This window comes from Silene latifolia, chromosome 2 (genome assembly GCF_048544455.1).
Source record: "Silene latifolia isolate original U9 population chromosome 2, ASM4854445v1, whole genome shotgun sequence".
In the NCBI taxonomy this organism is placed as follows: Eukaryota; Viridiplantae; Streptophyta; class Magnoliopsida; order Caryophyllales; family Caryophyllaceae; genus Silene; species Silene latifolia.
The window spans coordinates 52,273,040-52,294,525 of record NC_133527.1 but is presented as its reverse complement, the minus strand read 5'-3'; positions in this window follow the sequence as shown (position 1 = coordinate 52,294,525).

The window sequence follows — 21,486 nt, the reverse complement described above, 5'->3', positions numbered from 1 at the left end:
ACCCACCTCACCTAGCCAAAGAACTTGACAAACGAGAAACTAGGACCCCCATCATTGAGGAGACCGAACCTATTAACGTAGGAACCGACAACGCACCTCAAGAACTTAGGATAGGGACAACCCTTGACCCCTCAGAAAGACAACAGTTCATCAACCTCTTACACGAATACAAGAACGTATTCGCTTGGTCATACAAAGACATGCCTGGGATCGACAGGGAGATTGCAGAGCACAGGATACCCATTAAACCCAGAGCTAAACCCGTGAAGCAAAAGTTGCGCCGAATGCGCCCTGAATGGGCCCTGAAAATCAGGAAAGAGGTAGACAAGCAGTTCAAAGCCGGACTCATCAAAGTGTCCGAATACTCTGACTGGGTGGCCAACATAGTTCCTGTACCCAAGAAGGATGGGACAATTCGGGTTAGCGTCGACTTCATGGATCTGAACAAAGCAAGTCCAAAAGATGACTTCCCTCTGCCACATGTTCACATCCTGGTGGATAATACCACCGAGCACGCCCTACTATCATTCATGGATGGGTATGCCGGGTACAACCAGATCAAAATGGATGAGGAAGACATGCACAAAACTGTATTCACTACATAGTGGGGTACATACTGCTACACCATCATGCCTTTCGGTCTAATCAACGCCGGAGCAATTTATCAAAGAACCGCCACGACACTCCTACATGATATGATGCACAAGGAGGTGGAGGTATATGTCGATGACATGATTGTCAAGTCAAAAGAATGGGACGGCCACATCAGCGCCCTCCGAAAATTCTTCGCTCGTCTGCGGAAATATAACATGAGACTGAATCCTCAGAAGTGTGCGTTCGGAGTCACCTCGGGAAAACTCCTGGGACACGTCGTCAACAAAAGAGGCATTGAGATTGATCCTACCAAAATCAAAGCCCTTAAACAAATGCATCGGCCTAAGAATGAGAAGGAGATTCGGGGATTTCTCGGTCAAGTTCAATACATCAGCCGCTTCATAGCCAAACTCACTATGATTTGTGAACCGATCTTCAAGAAGCTTCACGCCTCCGATCACACCGATTGGGACGACGACTGTCAAAAGGCCTTCGATAGGATAAAGGAGATTCTATCCAAACCTCTTGTCCTTATGCCACCTCAACAAGGAATCCCCTTATCCCTATACCTGACTGTCACCGACACAGCCATGGGAGCAATGCTAGCACAAACAGTCAACGGCGAAGAACGAGCTATCTACTACCTCAGCAAAAAGTTCATCGAGTATGAGACAAGGTACACCCAACTAGAAAAGACATGTCTTGCCCTAGTATGGTCAACAAAGAAGTTACGACACTACATGCTCAGCTACACGGTTCACATCTACTCCATGATGGACCCGGTCAAATACATTTTCGAAAAGCCCGTACTAAACGGAAGACTGTCTAGATGGACACTCATGCTATCTGAATTTGACCTCATACTCGTACCCCTTACAGCTATCAAGGGAAGGGCAGTCGCCGATTTCCTTGCGGAAAATCCCGTCAATGAGGATCCAACGACCGACACATGGTCACTTCCTGACGAAGACATCTTTTGTGTCGACTCCGACGCATGGGACCTATATTTCGATGGTGCATCAAATCTAAGAGGCTTCGGGGTAGGAATCCTCCTAATATCACCAGAGGGGAACATGTTCCGATCTCAGTCAAACTGGACTTCGCCGTCACCAACAATGCCGCCGAATATGAAGCATGCCTCATCGGCCTACAAGCAGCCATAACACTTGGCATCAAGAGACTGAGGGTCCACGACGATTCCTCGCTCATCATCAATCAGGTGTCCGGATCATGGAAAATCGGAAGCGACATCTTAGCACCCTACCGGGCAAAAATCAATCAAGAGGCCGAGTTCTTCGACCAAGTCGACTACTTCCACTTGCCACAAGAGGAAAATCAATTTGCCGATGCCCTGGTAAAACTTGCCGCGCTCGTCAACATACCTGATGATATGACATCGATGCCCTTATGTGTCGAGAGAAGGAGCGAGTTAGCTCACATCTGTGCCATCAACAACGACGAGAAAAACCATGTCGAACCTTGGTACTAAGCCATCCTCAACTACAAAACCAAAAACGAATTCCCTCCTAACTCTGATACAAGAGGACAAAAAGCCATCCGTTTACTTGCATCACAATTCGTGATAAACCAAGAACAACTATACAAACGAACACCCCAAGGGATTCTTCTCCTTTGCATTGACCATCACAAAGCCAAAAATGTTATGGTAGAGGTCCACGATGGAGAATACGGCCCTCACATGAGCGCAATGATGCTGACCCGAAAAATCATGCGGTTAGGCTACTACTGGACCACCATAGAAGCCGATTACCGAAACAACATCAAACATTGCTACAATTGTCAAATCTTCGCCAACATACAACACATACCACCTTCCCTTTTATACACTATGACATCACCATGGCCTTTCTCGACCTGGGGCATCGACATCATCGGGAAAGTCAACCCGATAGGCACCAAAGGGCATTGCTTCGTCCTCGTCGCCATCGACTACTTCACCAAGTGGGTGGAAGCACAGTCCTATGCAATCTTAGCCGCCAAACAAGTGGCCAAGTTCATCCAGGACAACATCATCTGCAGATATGGGGTACCCCATGAGATCATCAGCGTCAAAGGCTCTCACTTCCGGGCGGAAACATAAGCCTTGCTGGACAAATACAAAATCAAGCGACACCGATCATCCCCCTATCGTCCCCAAACCAACGGAGCGGTAGAGGCAACAAACAAAACTCTTGTCACCATCATCAAGAAGATGCAAGATAATTACCGCGAAGGGCCGAGCAAACTCCCATTCGCACTCTAGGGATACCAAACCTCCATTCGAACACCAACAGGAGCCACATCTTTCTACCTAGCATACGGCATGGAGGCGGTTCAACCAGTAGAGTTGGAGGTCCCATCTCTACGTATCCAACTGGAGAATCAAGTTACTGAGGCGGAATGGACCCGTCGAAGGTTCGAGCAACTCACGCTTCTAGACGAACGGCGACTTAACGCCTTGCACAACGTCCAGCTATACCAACGACGTATACAACGGACATTCAACAAAAAGGTCAAACCCAGGAACATCGAACAAGGCGACTTGGTCCTCAAGTTGGTTCGAGCACCACTACTCGTCGATCCGAGAGGGAAATTCAAGCCCAATTGGGCCGGGCCATACCTTGTCAAGAAAATACTTTCGGGGGGCATAGTGAGACTGAGTGACCTAGATGGGGAGGATTTTATAAACCCGGCCAACCTAGACCAACTCAAGAAATACCACTCTTGAACCGTAGCAGCCAACAAACCTCTCTCTAGTTTTACAACTAGCAACCACCATGTCCCTTCCAAGTCAGGTTCCTCAAAAGCGTTCTGATTTGAAATTGCATGTTTCATCGAGTCTAAGTTACGGCACCTTGCCATGTTTCAAACGACCTTTGATCTGTCAAAGGCAACATCCATTTGCACTCAAACAAAAAAAAAACACCTGAACTACGAGCATGGTTTGATTTCACCTTTTCAGGTGGATACGTACGCAGTCCTTTCTTACACAAGAAGGATACAACCACAAAACCCAAATAAATTTACAAAGCTTTTAGAACTACGATCATTGTTTGATTTCACCTTTTTAGGTGGATACGTAGGCAGTCCTTTCTTACATATGAAGGATACAACCATCCCCACCTACAGAAAAACATCACCCCATATCAACATCAAAAAAGAAGGAAAAAAACTCTCCTTTTTCCACAAAAAAATACAAAAAGAAGCCTTTCTCCCTTCCCACAAAAATCCCATTTCCCAAGTGCAATGTTTAGGATAATTCAAAACTGAATTGCCTTTACAAAATGGATGGAAGAAACAAGCGTTCACAAGCAATCCACTTATTTAATTAATAATGAGAAGGATTACAAATTTGACAACAAATAAAGCTCAACAAATCTACAACTTGTCAAAGCTAGAGTGTCGGCTAAGACATCTCACATAGTAAAACTAGCACAAAACACACAATACATAGCTAGTACAACATAATAAAAAATCACAAAACTAATACAACATAATAACTAAATGGGTAATGGAGGTCTTCATTCTTCCATTCTACCCTTGTCTTTTCCCTCGGGGTACATCTTCCCCGTGTTCTCCTTGGTGGCCCACCTAGCAAGAACTTCCTCTTCGGAACGGATCCTCAACGGATCTACAACGGCGGCGGCCTCAGGTCTCTTGCGTGACCCCATACTCGGTCCAAGACGAGCCCATACACGGCCCATTACCTCTTTGGGTCCCGAGCTTCTCCTCTTCGGTGGCCTCATTACATCCGGGCTAGCTCCATCAACAAAGTCGTCAAAGAAGGCACTGTTGGCCTTGCCAACCTCTCTATACTTCAAATCAACAACCTCGTCCTTACGAGATTTGGACCTTTCCTCCAAGGTTTGAGCTCTTGACCACTTGACATAAGCGGGAGTCACCCATGTCGTGGCGACGTGGTTTGGCACCTCCCAAATCGGCCGAGTGGCCCACCACCTTTCAAAGACCTCCACAAGCTCGGAGTTCCGGAAAACACTCTCTTGGACGAGGTATCTTGAGCGGGCACCTTTTGTTGATGCCCCATTTGCCTCATGAGTCCTTCGGGATAGATGAAGGAAGCAACCTTCAAACACACCACCATCAAAGAACAAGAGCTAGCAACTGAAGCGGGTAACCCCGTGAAGGACCTCAAGTGCCACCATGGCACCACCCAACAGATATGAGGACCACCCTCCTCCGCCAATCTCGAGGTCCAATAAGCCTCGGTTGATGCAAAACTATCCGAGTACAACTTCTTCCTCATAGTAAGGTAACGGAAGGAATAAGAAGAAGAATCGGCTGGAGGTTCTACATACCTTAGCCTCTCCAATAGCCACACTTGGAGGATCCTTGGAGATCCGAACGAAGGAGCTTCTCCACAAGAGCCCTTCTTCTCCAAAGCTTGGATGATCTCGCCAAGCACCAACCATGATGGATCCCTACCATGCTCCATTTGCTCAACCACATGCACAAGGGTCATACTACCATAACATTTGGACCCCTCCTTCTTCAAGACATCGACAAGGAGGTATGCATGCACTAGTCAAAAGGCAAGAGCCCTTCTCCTAGCCACCTCCGAAACATTGACATCCATCCGGTTTGAGAAAATGTTGATAAGAGCCAACCTATCCACACCATAAGGAGCAAGGAGAAAATTGACTTGACTTGTTGACAAGCCCAAAATCGAATTAAACTTCTCTTTGTAACACAACCGAGTCGGGGGAAGCACTGGAGTACAACCCAGCCATCCACCAATGGCGCCTACTTCTTCGGCAAGAGGACAAATTTCACCTTTCGGGAATACGAAAACATGATGTTTCGAATCCCAAAACCGAGAGCATGCTTCAAGAAACGAGGATTGCACCTTGACTTGACGAAGCACCAACAATTGACCAACTTCCATTACAACGAGTTAGTGCTTCTCGGGAAGTGACAAATCCCGACACCAATGTCGCAACCTATTTTCGAAAGCATCCATGAATAATTTGGTGAAAGAAGAAGAAAGGTTTTTGTGGAGATGTTTTTCGTGTTTCGGATGATGAAACAATGAAGCACAAATGTCCCTAATTATATAAAACAATCAGCGCTTTTTCCCAAAAAAAAAGGAAGCTGACTTCCATCGCCCGTGGCCTCGCGCCTCTTTGGGCTGGTCCTCAGGATCCACACCTTGATTTGTCTCTTTCAAGTTGTGTTTCTTCTTGACACCTCAAACCTCCCGCCATAGGACTCACGCCTCTTCGGGCCTATCCAGGAATTTTTGTGTTTTCTCACACTCACATTCCCTTGTTTTCACGTATTACGAAATCCGACGCGGTTTCCATGACGCAGCTTTAAATATACGGGTTTTTCTCTTCTTCTTTTTTAAGGGGGAAGGGCTAGTCGTCACGATCCAAGACGGATCGTTTCCATGTCAGTCGAAAATTCCGAAAATTTTTCGCTTTTTCGCATTTTCCACATTCCACAAAATTAAATATTGATAACACGACATCAATTTTCTTCAAAAATTCAAGCTCTTCCAAATCCGAGTCTTGATCTCACAAAAATCAAATCAAATACACTCGCAAAAATCTCTTTAAAAATCACCCGTGACGGTTTGAGTTTTAGTTTTTTCGAGTTACAAATCAATTTTCAGCAAATTCGATGCAATATAATTCAAACACGAGTTAATTGCTCGAAATTTCAAATCAATTTTTTTTTGAAAAATCCTAACGTGACGACCTGTCGCGGAATTTTCGAAATTTAATTTTCAATTTTAACTTCGAGTCATCGTGGTTATTTTTGTTTTCATCAAATGCTTTTACGTGTTTACGTTTGTGCATTTGTGCTACCTGTTGCTTGTTTTCTACACTAACGATGCAAGAACAAATACAATGCAAAAGGGGAACTCGCAGCCGACAATGCTTCTCCGAAACACAACACAAAAAGCCAAAAACACAAATAAGCCACAAACCAAAAACACATATATACAAACCGCCTCACGCAAAATGTAAATATGTACAAACAAGAGTCCAAAACACGGACAAACAACTACAACTACTCAACACCTCCCGGTGGACCACTCTCGGTCTCACGAGGAGTCGCAGCCAAGGCAAAGACAACGTCCTGCTCGGGCCCCCTCTCCGGAGAACTCTCCAACATCTCATACTCCATCGTGACGCGAAGCTCCTCCACCGCAGCCAACTGAGCCCTGAGAGAGAAAATATCCGCATCTCGGCTCCGCAACCCGTCCTCGCGACGCCTTAACTCTTGGTCCCGACTGATAATCCCCAGCTACTGTCCCTGGATCATCGACCTCGCTGCGTCCAACTCAGCACAGACCCGAGCAAGCTCCGCCGGATCCGCAGTACCCTGCCAAACACAATACAGGTCATTAAGATCTAAAACGTGAAAGGCAACACAAAAACTCACAAAAACAACCAACAAAAGTACTTGTGCAAGCGGAGACTCCCTCGCAGCCAGGTCACCAGCAAGCGCCCTCCACCGGTTAGCCATCCGCCACAAAGCCTGATGACTAGCGGTCGACACCTACAACCAGTAAGGTCCTTCAATACAACAAAAATGCAAGGCAAAACATAAATGGGGAAAAGTATTCAGATCAGAAACTCACCCTGAAAACGGTCAACCTCCACTCCATGCCAGCATCGGTCACCTCAGCGACCGCAGGCTCTGGCAGGTGCAGCTGTAGCTACTCACCACCCGGCCCCTGAAAGGTGATCTGCGTCGGGAAAACTGGGGGATGGGTCCTCATCAACACATCGACCCCCTACAATATGGATCCACATCGAAGGTAACAAACCCATCTGTTAAAAACAGGCAATGAAAACAAAGAACAGAGGAAAACATACCTTAATCGGGTACCAGGCGAGCCTCAACAACCGGAAGGTGTCGTAGTCGGCCTCCCGCAACAACAGCTCCTCACCTCCGTGACTGTAAATGTGCTCCTCAACCTCGTCGGGTGTCGACTCCTGTAACAACACCCTAGGCGGATCGACCGGTACCACAAAGGTCTCACTAAAGCACTGACGAGCTAAACGCTCGCCCAGGTACCAAACCGGCTTGATCGCCGTCTCAAGGTAAAAACGCTGGGATCTGCGAGGTCGCAGACGCTCCCTCACCGCAGTCGGCACGCCTGTGTAGTGCTCCCAAGGGTACCCGATGAACTGCACTCAAGGCAAAGCTAATCAGCTAACTGGGGGCTTCCTAAGTTACCTAGTCATCCTATCTCTATCCGTTTCTAAAAAACAAAAAAGGTAGGAAGCGACAACTTACGTCAGCACTCGGAGGGCGTTCACCCGATGCCTGCAGTCCTCGTAAGTCGACTTGGTCGACTTCTTCCAAGCCACTGTCCAATCCCTCACTGCGGGTAAGCCGAAGGAACGCCACCAGTCGTCCCCGGACGTAGAGGGACGAAGTAAGCGTACAACCAAGCCTGTAACAAAACACAGCAATCACAAATCAGTCAATTTTTCAAAAATTGCCAAAAAAATCAAAATCAAACCACAAATCAAAATCAAAATCAAAATCAAACTCAACAAAAAACCACAAAAAATACTCGTACCTCCAAGATGAGGCCGGGACCAACCAAAGCGGGAGAACTCCCATCCCCCATCACCTCCGGACGCACCGCAGCGTGCAAGTACCGGGTAAAACTCGCCAAAGTCGGCGTCACCCAGTCAAGCTGACCCAAAGTGTCCAGGTCAGCAAGCAGAGGAAGTACCTTGGTCGACAAGCGCTCACCCTTGTCACCAAAGTACGTGGTACCCAAGAAGTACCACAACCACAACCGCGCCTCCTGCGCGTCAGCCCTCGCCTCAACCTCCGGACTCGCCAATGGCACCGGAACAAAACCCACCACTCTCCCCCTGAAGTGATCCCTCACATATGAGTTCGCGATCAAGTAAGGAGTGATGTCACACGGTACGGTCAAAACATTGTCGATCAAACCCTTGACCACAGGAGAAGACACCCTCTCCGGCGTCTCCGGGAACTCAACGGTCGTCTTGCCATAGTAGAGGCCCAATATCATGGCAAAGTCCTCTAAAGTCACACTGACCTCCCCAAACTCCATGTGGAACGACGACGTCGTGTCCCAGTAACGGTCCAACATGGCGCGGATTAGACACAGGTTCGACCTAATCGAAGCCCTATGAATATCACGCCAAGCAGCCACCAACGGCCCCATAGCCGACCTCTCTATCAATGCCCTCATATCGGCCCGAAAAACGCCGTAGAAACCCAGACAAATCGAGAAACCTGAGAAAGTCCTCATGGTACCAATCCCCTGAAATTGGGAAACAAACGTCAGAATACCTATCCAAGTCTGAAACAGCAAGAACAGCAAAAGCTCGACAAAGTAGTAAACTTACCAGGCCCTCGTGTGCACGGTAGGAGAGGTGAGTGTCTAGCCGCAGCAACAGCTGGCTACTGTCAAAACCCTTAGCCCAAGCAGGCGCCGCCCGCAGGTTCAACCCCCGCGGATCTATAACCCGTCTAGCCACCCAGCCTGCGACGTAAGCGTCATCCGCTTCCGTCTCCGCCCCCCGTCTAGTAGGCCGAGGCCCCTCCTCCTAACGGTACTAACCCTCCTCCCGGAGGTACCAGCCTCAGACCCTGTCTGAGCCCTCCCAGCACCAGCAACCTCAACAACAGGCTCCTCCCGAGCCCTAGCAGATCCTTCAGCACCGACAGCCCCAACAACGGGCCCCTCATGAACCTCAGCAGCTCCCTCAGCCCTAACAACCTCCTCGGTGGGCTCCTCCTTCTCGGAAGCGTCCTCTACTACCACCTCAGGTACACTAGCCGGAGTACTAATCGGCCCAGTCCCAAAAAAAGCCTCCAAAGTCTCGGCAACGGACCCAGTGGGCCCAGAACACTCCCCTAAAATCAAGACAAAACCAAAAACGTCAGCCGAAATTTCGGCATTACGACGGCACAAAATGGGCAAATCCAAAAAAACACACACACCTGCAAAACAAAAACCAGGGCAAACCCGCCCAAACCCAACCAACAAAAAAACAACAAAACACTAAGCACAAAAAACGACTCGCCCCTTCTTTTCAAGCAAAAGACGAGTCAAAAAAAAAACAACAAAAAATTTCAAAAAGCACCCAACACCTCAAGAGCCACACAAGGTCCGCAAACAACCAAAAAATATTCCCGACGCAATTGGGTATTTTCCACAGCTCCAAAAGGCTATTTTACGCCAATCCGGGCACAAACAGGTCAAAATTTCAAAACTCGACCACGACAAAACAATGCGATTTAATCACGTCTCAAAGTGACCTAAACTACCGTTAAGGTCCATTTCAAAACAAACTGACCCAATTTTGAGCTCAAACAGACGCTTATTTCGTCAGACATAAGACCGCCGCAAAAGGCAAAAACTCAAAGTTTTGCCCACAATACCCAACGAAGGTTCCATATGGCAAACACGGTCTTGCCCGACTACAATACAACCTAGTGGGGTACACAACTCAAGCAAACAAACTTGACATTGTGAAATAAGACGGTTTTATCATCTCATTCGCGTTTTTCGAGCATAGGGAGCGGGAACGGGGACCAAAATGCAAACTAAAAGCACCCCTATACTCCTAAACAGGTTTCTAACCTAATGCAACCATCACTTTCACTCGAAAATGGACTAATCAAAAACGCCCAATTCGATTTTCGAAAGTTTTGGGTTTCACCCTAATTCAATTAACAAAAAGACAAACAAATTCAAATGGATTCAAGAGGATTTACATACCTTGAGATGACATGATAACAATGGCACACAGACAAGCAAGGAACGAGATCAAAAATGGCGATTTATCGGGTTTTTGAGTTGTTAGTCGAAGAAGACGAAGTGAAGAGGGGTCGTTCCGATTCTCGCGTCCTTTTACGAAAAAAAGGGAGGCTCCCTTCCTTCGCAGCTATTCTCGCGCTTCAATGAGGCACCCCCTGCTTCATTCAGCGAAATTTTGGGCTTTGGCCAATTTCTCACACAAATTTCAAATCTTCAACGACGGAAATAAAAAACCGTCATCTTTAAAAAAAAAAACAAAATAGTGAAATTCAAATTCACTATTTTCACAATATTTTCAATAACGGCAATAAAAACCGTCATTTTACAAAAATAGTGAAATTCAAATTCGTTATTTTCTCAAATTTTCAACGATGGCGATAAAAACCGTCACTTTTCAAATATAAAAGCGAAATTCAAAATTGGCAATTTCCACGAATTTCACAAAATTTCAATGGTGGCATTAAAAACCGTCGTTTCTCAAAATACAAAAAACGAAATAGGGAAATTCAAACCCGCTATTTTCACAAAATTTCAATGGCGGCATTAAAAACCGTCGATTCTCAAATACAAAAACAAAATAGCGAAATTCAAATCCGCTATTTTCACAAATTTCAACGACGCCATTAAAAGCCGCCATCTTTCAAAAACAAAATCAATAACGGAGTTCAAATCCGCTATTCCCACAAAATTTTCAACAACATTCACAAATCTCAAACGAACGGCATGAAAAACCGTCAAACCTTCAAAAAGGGATAGTGAAATTCGCTACCCTTCAGGAATCTCAAATCATGGGAAGGCGAAATTAAAATCATCCTCCCTAAGAACCCACCAGACGACAGAATACACATCTTTCCTTTTCCTACAAAACAAACGGCAATAAAAACCGCTATCTCTCATCGAGACTCAAAATCACCGCCGACCACTGAGGCCAGGCTCACAAACCTATCCCTTTCCGTCACCACAAACATTCAAAATAAACACCAAAATTCCCTAACAGGATATCGGAGGCTTACTCACGGAGCCTGCTAATTCAAACAACTTTTCAGAATAGACCCATCAAACGCGGCTATTTCCCACGGTCGATCAATCGACATACGATATGGTTGGCGAGCCTCACAACGCACATTCGACGTGGCTGGCGAACCTCACGATGCACGTCCAATAGAGCTGGCAAACCTCACAACGCACATTCAGCATGGCTGGCGAGCCTCAAAACGCAACACATTCGGCATGGCTGGCGAGCCTCACAATGCGCATTCAGCATGGTTGGCGAGCCTCACAACGCACATTCAGCATGGCTGGCGAGCCTCACAATGCACATTCAGCATGGCTGGCGAGCCTCACAACGCATTTTCAGCGGCTGGTGAGCCCCTTCAAATATGCACCACGGCTGGCGAGCCCCTTCATATACGCACCGCGGCTGACGAGCCCCTTCATATATGCACCGCGGCTGATGAGCCCCTTCATATACGCACCGCGGCTAGAAAGCCCCTTCATATCTGCAACACGGCTGGTGAGCCTTTGTCCGCAAGCAAGAAACAACTCAAGGATATATCCCCAAGATGCCTTAGGTATGACTCCTTCTTATGGCTGGCGAGCCTTTATACGTAGCCTAACGGACTTTAAACGACCCGCACGGATAGTCGACAGACTCTTAACTGTTCTCGACGATAGGTCCTTGGCTCGTACCCTTGAGCCGCCTTGGCGTCGCCCTTGCCAGCGGCAGGTCCTTGGCTCGAATCCTTTCGAGCCGCCTCGACGTCGCTTCGATCTCCAGGTTGTAATCTTCGATTGACCTGGGGGCTATACTTTGACTTTCGCCCTGTCCAAGCCTCGGTCAAAATGGGGGCTCTGTAGATACCCACTATCTGTCGAGTCTTCAACAAACACCCGATGATTATCGGACTACAACATGCTTAGGAATCGCAGCGTTTGATCGACAGTTTTGTACAACTATAAGTCGGAAAACTTAAAACGATTTCGAAAATAAAACTTTTCAAAACTTTTCAAAAATACCTAGAGTGTTTAATGCATGACAACGGGTTCACAATGACACTAATTAGGGTCAAAACCGACACCGGACCAAAAATCGACTCAAAAATTCAAATCCCGACTCCAACAACGAGTCACACCGAGTCAAACACAAAAAACAAACTTTTCAAAGACTTCCATGTTAAGGATTCCCGGAATCCTTAATGCTCAAGTATAAATCAAGTTCATCCAAAACATAGGATAGAACAAATCAGGATTACACTTGCGTGATAGTGACAAGACACCTCGAAGACCCGCGAAATTGCTCGCGCCACTTCGAGCAGCCCATGAGGCCACGTCGCTAAAAACGCACACAACCACCCATTTTTCTATAAATACCCCTCAAATGCCACCATTTGAGAGTTACGCGAGTGTCCGCCCCCTCATTTCTCCCTTTAAATTCTAGACTCAACTTCTCAAGTCACAAACCGACACGTGTTTCCGACCCACCGATCGAAAACACAAGCCTTACACATTGTTTGGTACCGTCATCGTGCATTAAATCACTTGACCGACCATCTCGGCTAACTACACCATCACTAAACTTAAAACACTCTTTTACATTGCTAAAACGGTTTTCAAACCGAGTTTTCCGACCAAACAAGTTGATACACTTTCGTCGATTTCTCGTCTCAAGCCTAGCATGTAAGTATGAGGGTGTAAAAATCTTCTTCTATCATGTATTTCATTTATTTTATGACTATAACATGCTAAAACATCCATAACATGGTCCAAATATGGGATAAATGAGCCAAAACCGGATTTTGGCCGAGATAGGGGCTGCTTGAATAGCAGACAGGCTCGCGCCTAAAGCCCCTCTCAGGATTTAATCCAGCCGTGTTTGGTCTCTTCTTCCCCTTTTATTTTCATTTCATATTTGTAATCGGTTTTTACCATTCCAAATATTTCAATCATTTTTATGAAAAACTTTTAACCATAAAACATTTTTCACCCTTGGTTCCTAATACCATGACGGTTTAATCCGTGTTTCGGTGATAATATTTGATTAATTACATTTTAGAAGGTATTTTAAAACCTTTTATTTCATTTCTTTACATTTTAAAAGGCATTTTAAAACCTTTTTCATTTCTTTACATTTTTTAAAACAAATGTATTAGTTATAAATACAAAGTCATCCTTGGTTCTACATACCATGTCGGATTTTAACCCGAGTACGATGATAAACATTGACTAATTATAAAAAAATGGACTTAAAACAATTAGTTCATAATTATTTTCAAAACTATTCATGTCAAGCTTGCAAAACCGAACCCGACATCAAATATTGTCAAAATAATTATGATTATTCAAGTCTCGTTCTTCACATCAACACAAAAGCGGCCTAAACGGCCTTTTCAAATCAAGACGGGTTCAAACACCCTATTTTCAATCCATTTTATGAACTTTTTCAATGGTCAGAAGACGTCCTTCAATCGTCTGTTGACCCGCGCCTAAACAGGCCACTCATTTTTCCATTTTCAAACCAGGACAGGCCTGCTTGCATCGCCAGATGGCTCGCGCCTATATTGGCTGCCTGATGCAGGGTCTGTTTCCTTCCAGCACTTGTCTAGGACGATCTCGACTTCGATTAACCCGAATACAGGACGGATCAGATGACAAATCTGCCCATTTTACATTATATTTGCAAAATGCCTTATTAAGACAAATGGATCACCTTATGCACCATAAACCTAACTCAGTAAATAGATGTTTAATTTCCGTCTTGCATGCAAATGAATATTAAATCCAACTCGACATCAAATACTTGATACTTGGATTAAACAAACCGACATAGAAAGCTCACATGTTAGGTTCAAACTTGTGGATGCGCATTCATGCATTTACCCGTTTTATCAACTTTTGCATTTAACCAACCAAGATCGATCAGTAGAGGCCGCTACCGCGGGCGGGATTGGGTGTCCGATTAAAGGGCTTCCCAATACGTACCTTCACCTCTTACTCAGAAACTTTGGATAGTGGACGACCTTATCCAGGGCGTACGAGAGTCATTCTAGAGATAGGATGCTAAAGAGGGATGATTCCCTATCTTTAGTACCTATGTCAAACACCGCTTTTTGCCTTGGTTGACCTAGGTATAAAGTGGATTTGAACGGGTTCCAAGCATCCCACAAATGCTTGGTGGCGACTCCGAACATCTCTTGCATCGTTTCGAGACCCTTGTCGAGATGAAACCACCGATCTAAAACGATCTGGTCGAAAGCATTTTTACGCCGCCGAGCGTGGCTTTCAAAAAGACCGTTGTCATGTCCACAGATTGGCTGGGCGTTGCAGGTGGGCTAATGTCCATACAATTGAAGAGTCAAGGGCGAGAACACCTAAGAGAGGGAGAGGTGAATTAGGTGCCTATTTTAAAATTTAAGCTTACTGAAACTTTCTTTTAATACTCTTAATACTTTTGGCAATACTTAGTTGAAAGGAGAGGTTAATATTTAGAATTATAGAGTTAAAAGTATGGAGCGATAATTCAGCAAGTATAAGTCACAGTGTAATCAACATGTGCAGCAAAAATAAAACGTAAATAGATAAAACAAACGATGTTTTTAAAACTGGATCAATCATTACTCCGCGACCTATGTCCAATGTTATTTTATTGAACGTATGTAGATAGCTCGTTTCTGCACCTCCCGCAAGCCACCCGGTGATGATTGGGCCGCATGTTTGGTACACAGAACGATTTATGACAATTCGTAAGTTTATCGTCAAGTGATAGCTCAAATACTTGTGTCTACCCCTTGGTCATCATATACGCGCCATTACAGTCGTTTTGACAGTAATTAGAGTTCTGTTGGAGTCCGGGTAAAAAACCGTCTTCATTTTCTTCGAACGATTTCCAATTTTCCACAATAAATTGGTGGCGACTCCACAAATGCAAACGCTTGTTTTCCCAAGCGACCCCGTGGGCCCCCCTTGTCCACAACGTCTTAGAAGCAAACTCATACAAACTAAAACCCCAAACAATAAAACAACTCCCCAAGCTACTCCGGTTGCTATTTGCTTAAACGCTACTCTGCTTCCAAGACTTATGCTTTGAGCTAGTCCGACTAAAGACTCAGTGCTTAAAGCTACTCTGCAATAAGGCTTTGATTGCTTAAGATTAATCTATCCTAAGAGTTTGATTGGGTTCTATCTCGGTTTGTTACAAAACTCACGAATCTCATATATGTTCACACTTTGAACGAAGGAGATAACGTTGAAGTACTAACACGAGTTGACACAAATTACTTAGTACAACGAACTAGTTCTTTTAAAAAGACTTGACACAATTTTGCAAAACATGACTCAAAGTATTTAAGAATGATAAACGATTTTGCATGTTTACTTGATTAAAGCTTAAAGTATTTTTTAATTTAAATATTATTGTTGCACACTTGTCCAAATGAAATTAGTATGGTATTTTTAATGTGCAAGTAATGTATACTTCACACATTAAAACACCACACAACATTATGGTCCAAGTGAAGAAATATTGTAAATAATTCAAGCTTGAGTAACACTCGAAAATGGGACGATTTATTGTCCAAGTAAAACCGAGACTCTTATGCAAGAATCGATCTACTAGCATCAGTAATCTAGCATACTTGTCTAAGTGATCTTTATGCCCACACACACATAAATATGGGTCAAGTTTTTAATCAAGAAATAAGTTTATTTGATGGTGTTTATGGGAACCATTAACATTGCCAAATATTTAAAAGTAAACAACCATTTTTTGTAAGTATCTTTTTATGCAAGTAACCTTTTTTTCAAGAAATCAAAAGTTTTCTTCTCATTTAAATTGATCAAACCAGATTTTCTGAAACGTTTAAGTTTAATTGGAAGTTTTGAAAGGGATTTTCCAGAGTTTAAATATTTTCGAAATATTTCTTTCAAATACGAGCTAGAAACCACAGTGGACTGCACTGTACATTTTGAAACATTAGGTATTTATACGAGTTTAATGATCTCTTACAACACCATGACTCTATCTATGACATTCTCCATCTTTGATCATCCTTGTGCAATCTTCATTGACGATTAGAGCTTCCGAGTAACAAGATTAAAACTTAAGAGGCACACGATTAATAAACAATGAGATTAATTTGTTTTAGGCATCATCAACATTATAACTATCAAATTAGGTTTCAACAAAGGTATACAAGAAAATTAATAAAGGAAAACGAAAGTCTTCAACTTTGTCAAAAGAATGAGGAACATCTCAATCCTTTGTTTATAATAGGATCCGATGCATCTTTTATAATTTTGCAAATTTTCTCCAAATTAAACTGCAATGGAGAGATCCGGTAATATGTGCTGAAGTTTGGAGAGCATCGTATTTTTGGAACAAAGATGGAACTTTTGGCCTAATAAACCTATGACAGTAAAGTTTTTAGCCGGAAAAGACAATTCGACGTCTAGAAGTTCTGATACTAATAACCTTCGAACGATGGGGGGTATTTGTTAGCGCTTAATTTAGTAAGGGTACTAAATTTATTACATTAAGGGTAATTGGGCTTATTATCTAAAGAACGGATATTAGGCGTGGATGAATGTTTAATGAATAAAATGAGATTAGAAGCCTAGAAGATGAGTGTTGGTCTAGAAGGAGTCGGAACGAAGCGCTGGAGTTGAGTAAGAGGAGTTGGCAAAGGTTATCAGACCGCTCCCCACAAAAGAAGTAGTTGCAAGGAACCGGTGAAGAATGCCTATATAAGGAACTACTTGACATAGTACAAATGACACACAGATAGACAGACAGACACACAGACAGACAGACACACAGACAGGCGCACGTGCGCACACACACAACTCAAATAACCACAACTTAGTCTATCTTTAAATCTTAGACTGTAGTTTATCTTGGCGTAGATTAAATTAGCACGGTGAAGCCTTCCTTCATTAGAGGTAATTAATCATCTACTCGTTAGTTTGTAATTTAGCATTCGCAAATACTCTTGTTAAGACTTCGTTGACGTACAATCGGTATTTTCATAACATATAAGTATCATTGAAGATTAATAAGATTAATAGAATATAAGAATTGTATCATTCACAGCATATCTAAAATTGTCACTCGAACCCTTTCAGTTAAAGGTAGATCACAAAGTGTAATTAATTATGACCTCCAGGATACCTTAAGTTATTATGTTTGTTCCCACACAAATACTAAGATTTTTTAGAATTACCCCAAAAAGTGAGGTAATTTTAATGAATTGAGGATATTACGTAATATTCATTCTCATCCAAACCAAAAGCAACACTTATCTTATTCGAACCATCAAAACCAACCCAGCCATTCCTATTTTGGTAAAAAAAACATTACTAAAGACACCATACACTCTTATTTTTTATATACAATGTCATCATATATTGGTGGTTCTTTTTTAATTAAGTCACAAGTGGTCATATCTCAATACTATCTATACCTTTTCTCCCTTTTCATAAGACATGTGCCCTCTTTCATACTCCCTCATATTCACTATATTCTTCCCTATTTCCTTATTCGAATTATTCGGGTTTTCTTCCCTATTTTCTTTTTTGAGTTGATTTGTGTGGTCCAAATTAAATTGCATGTGGGGTAGTGTGTTTTGTGTGGTCCAAATTTACTTTCTTATTTTTTGTGCAAAAAGGAAAGGAGAAAAATATACTCCCTCCACTTTTTTATATATGACGTTTTGCATTTACGAGGTAAGCCTTTGACTTTAATATTTACAAAAATATATTTGTTCAAAAAATATAAAAATAGTACCATTAAATTCCTTACGAAAAACTCTTTCATATGAGTATACATATCATAATATTTAATCTTATATTTTAAGAGATATTGAAGAGAGAAGGGAGTGTCTCGAAATGTGAGAAAGTCATATATAAAAAAATAGAGGGAGTAGTAAATAGGAAGAAGTATTACCTTTGATTTAGATGAGAGAGATTAGATGCTACGTAGTAGTAATTATCGACACTTCAAACGAGACGCGCACATGATGATATGGATGAACGCGACGTTGACATCTCAAATACTCCGTACTTAATTGCCAGTTATATCATACTCTTGGGATAAATTTGCGTTTGGTGGAAAAACGTACACCCTATAAATGATTGGTCTATGGGTCTAGCCTATTTGTGTCATTCCATAGGCAGACGATTAAATAATACTCTATATTTTCCTTTTGACCGAAGATAGGTCTTTTGGTCCTTACGCCTACCATTTAGTACTTCCTCCATTAACTTCACTCTACCACTTTACCTTTTCACGTTTGTCAACGCGTGTTTTACGCGTTAAATATCGTTAACTACGTATTTACAAGAAATTACAAAAATTAGATATTTTTAATGTACTCGTAAGGACGAATCAAATAAGATCTCACATGAATATATTTCCACTTACATATTGAGAAAAATTTACAATTGAATGTTTACTTGTGAATAGTGTAGAAAAATGAAATTGGTAGAGTGGAGTTAAATAGAGGAAGTACTAGTTTTTCTAGGCGAAGTTAGTTGTCCTAAGAACGAATATATTCATCTTAATATTAAAATAAGTAAAATATTATTTCATTTGTGCATATAAGACAAATAATATTTTTTGTTTTATTTATATTATTTAACGTATCTTAATCCTAATCCTAAGACGGATATAATCATCTTTAAAAAAAAATCTGTGATGAGTCTATTACGGGGTATTTTGTACTGTACTCGTATTAGTTTGTCATGAAGTACTAAACCATAACTTTCGTTAGAAAAAGCACACTTTAGTGTTGACTAACGTAGCTTGTTTTTTGCGCAAGTAAGGTACAAGTTATCTTCCCCTTTCCCCCTCCTCATTCTTTCTGTCATCATTTTCAAATCCAATCTAATATTTACTCCTTTTTATTCAATATAGCATCAACAATGGTAAGTTTAGTTAGTCTTAAATTTTTACCTTTGCCACATCATTTTTTTTGAGAACAACAATTTATTTCTACAATTCTCCAATGGTGAATCCAATTTAGTATTAGCTTGATGAGACCTAACTAACACACTTTTCTATTAATTTATTTAATTCTTAATTACTAAATAAAAAATAAATGAGACAACTATTTTTCTATTGGTTATATTTTCTTGTGGGACCATTTGAACTACTAGCTCCATGGAGCTACTAGCTCAATTTAAGCTAGTTGATGTGGAGTGCTCCAATAGTTAAGCAAGTAGCTTGAATTTTTTTTTATTTGTAAGCAGGTACTTTTCTATTTCATTTCCATCTATTTACAATTTCCTTATTTCCCTTTTTATAAGTGTTTTGTGTCGTCTAAATTTAATTAAATGGTGAAATAGTGTATTTGTGGGGTCCAAATTTATTTATATGATGGGGCAGTATATTTTCTTAATTTGTGTCAAAATAAAATGAGAAGTTTATTGCGAATAAGAAAGAGTATGTACATTATAGGTAAACCTCCCCCAATATAATAGTTTGGTACACCGTATTTCTTTGCCATAAATTGACCATCATAATAAATTTTAAAATTACCTTTGCAAAACACTTGGAAAAGCTACTGCACATCCTTTATCATAATAACCTACAAAAAAAATTAAATACGCAGTAACAATTAAACATTACAATAAGAAAAATGTAAATCACAAGTTGGGCTTATAAATAAAGCAATAAGAGTACTTCATACTCTCTCCATGTCAGACTTAATGGTAACATGGTAAAAAATGAGATTTTTAAGAAAAAATGGTAAAAATAGGGGCAAATATGGAAAGTAAGCTGAATATAATAAGGATTAATGTTGGGTTGGTGAGAGACTCATTACTTGACATTTGTGTAAATATAAGAAGGATATAAGGGTATTATTCGAAAAAAAAATAGCCCATTCATAGTATGTTACCATTGGTGTGGTACGACCCTATTAGGTAAGTGTTACCATTGATTTGGTATGGAAAGAATATTACGGAAAAGCATAAAGAGAATGATCCAACTGAGAACGGTAAATCATATTCTACTCTCAGAAGTAGGGAGTAGGATACTCTCAATAGGTCACAGATATTATCCCTACAACCAGTTGTATAGGACTATTGTACAACCGCCTCAAGTTGTTGAGCTCTTACACAAAGTTGTTGAACTATTTTACAAGTTATTGAGCTATTTTACGAAATTATTATATTGAGCTTAATAATTATTCTGATAAGCTCAATAACTTTGTATCATAGCTCGATAATTTTGATATATAGTAGAGCTCGATAACTTTATAACAAAGCTCAACTAGATTGAATAAGTTGTATATACAACCAGTTGTATAATACATTAACTGCTCAATAGGTTAGTTACTGAAAAAATAAATAAAATTAAAACCTTTAAAACTTAAATTTGATAAATTAGAAAAATATAAAAAGTATACCATCATTTATAATTTTTGTTCCGTTATAAGTATAGATCACATTTTATATATTTTGATCTTTATTTTAGTTTTAATTACGTATTCACATCACATAATTAAATATTCATAACAATGAGATACTCACATACATTATATTGCTGCCATATTCACGAGTTATTCATATTACATAATTAGCATATTCATGTAAATTGAAAATTATATTCACAAAGTAAAATTTAAATACTCAGAACATTAATTAATAGAATAACAAACATGTCTATTGTGCTACTCATAGTATTCATATTCATTTAATAGAATATATATTCACACAATTATATATGTGCATGTATTAGTTGCATATTCACAACATACAAATTTTACAGTCACAAAATATAATTGTATATCCACACATATAAGTTACATATACGCAAAATTAAACCTCATATTCAAATCACATGATTGACATACTCACATAAATTAAAAATCATATTCTCACAATAAAACTAAAAAATCACAAAATTAATATAAATATTCACGAATTACTTATTCATAAGAATAACAAACATATTTATTGGGCCAATCGTATATATTCATTTAATAGAATATACATATATACATATTCGCATAATTCAATATGAGAATATGTCACTTAAATTTTGTGAATATATATGTATGTATCATAAACGAGCATCAAAATATATCAAATGTGATCTCTATGTATTTAGTAAA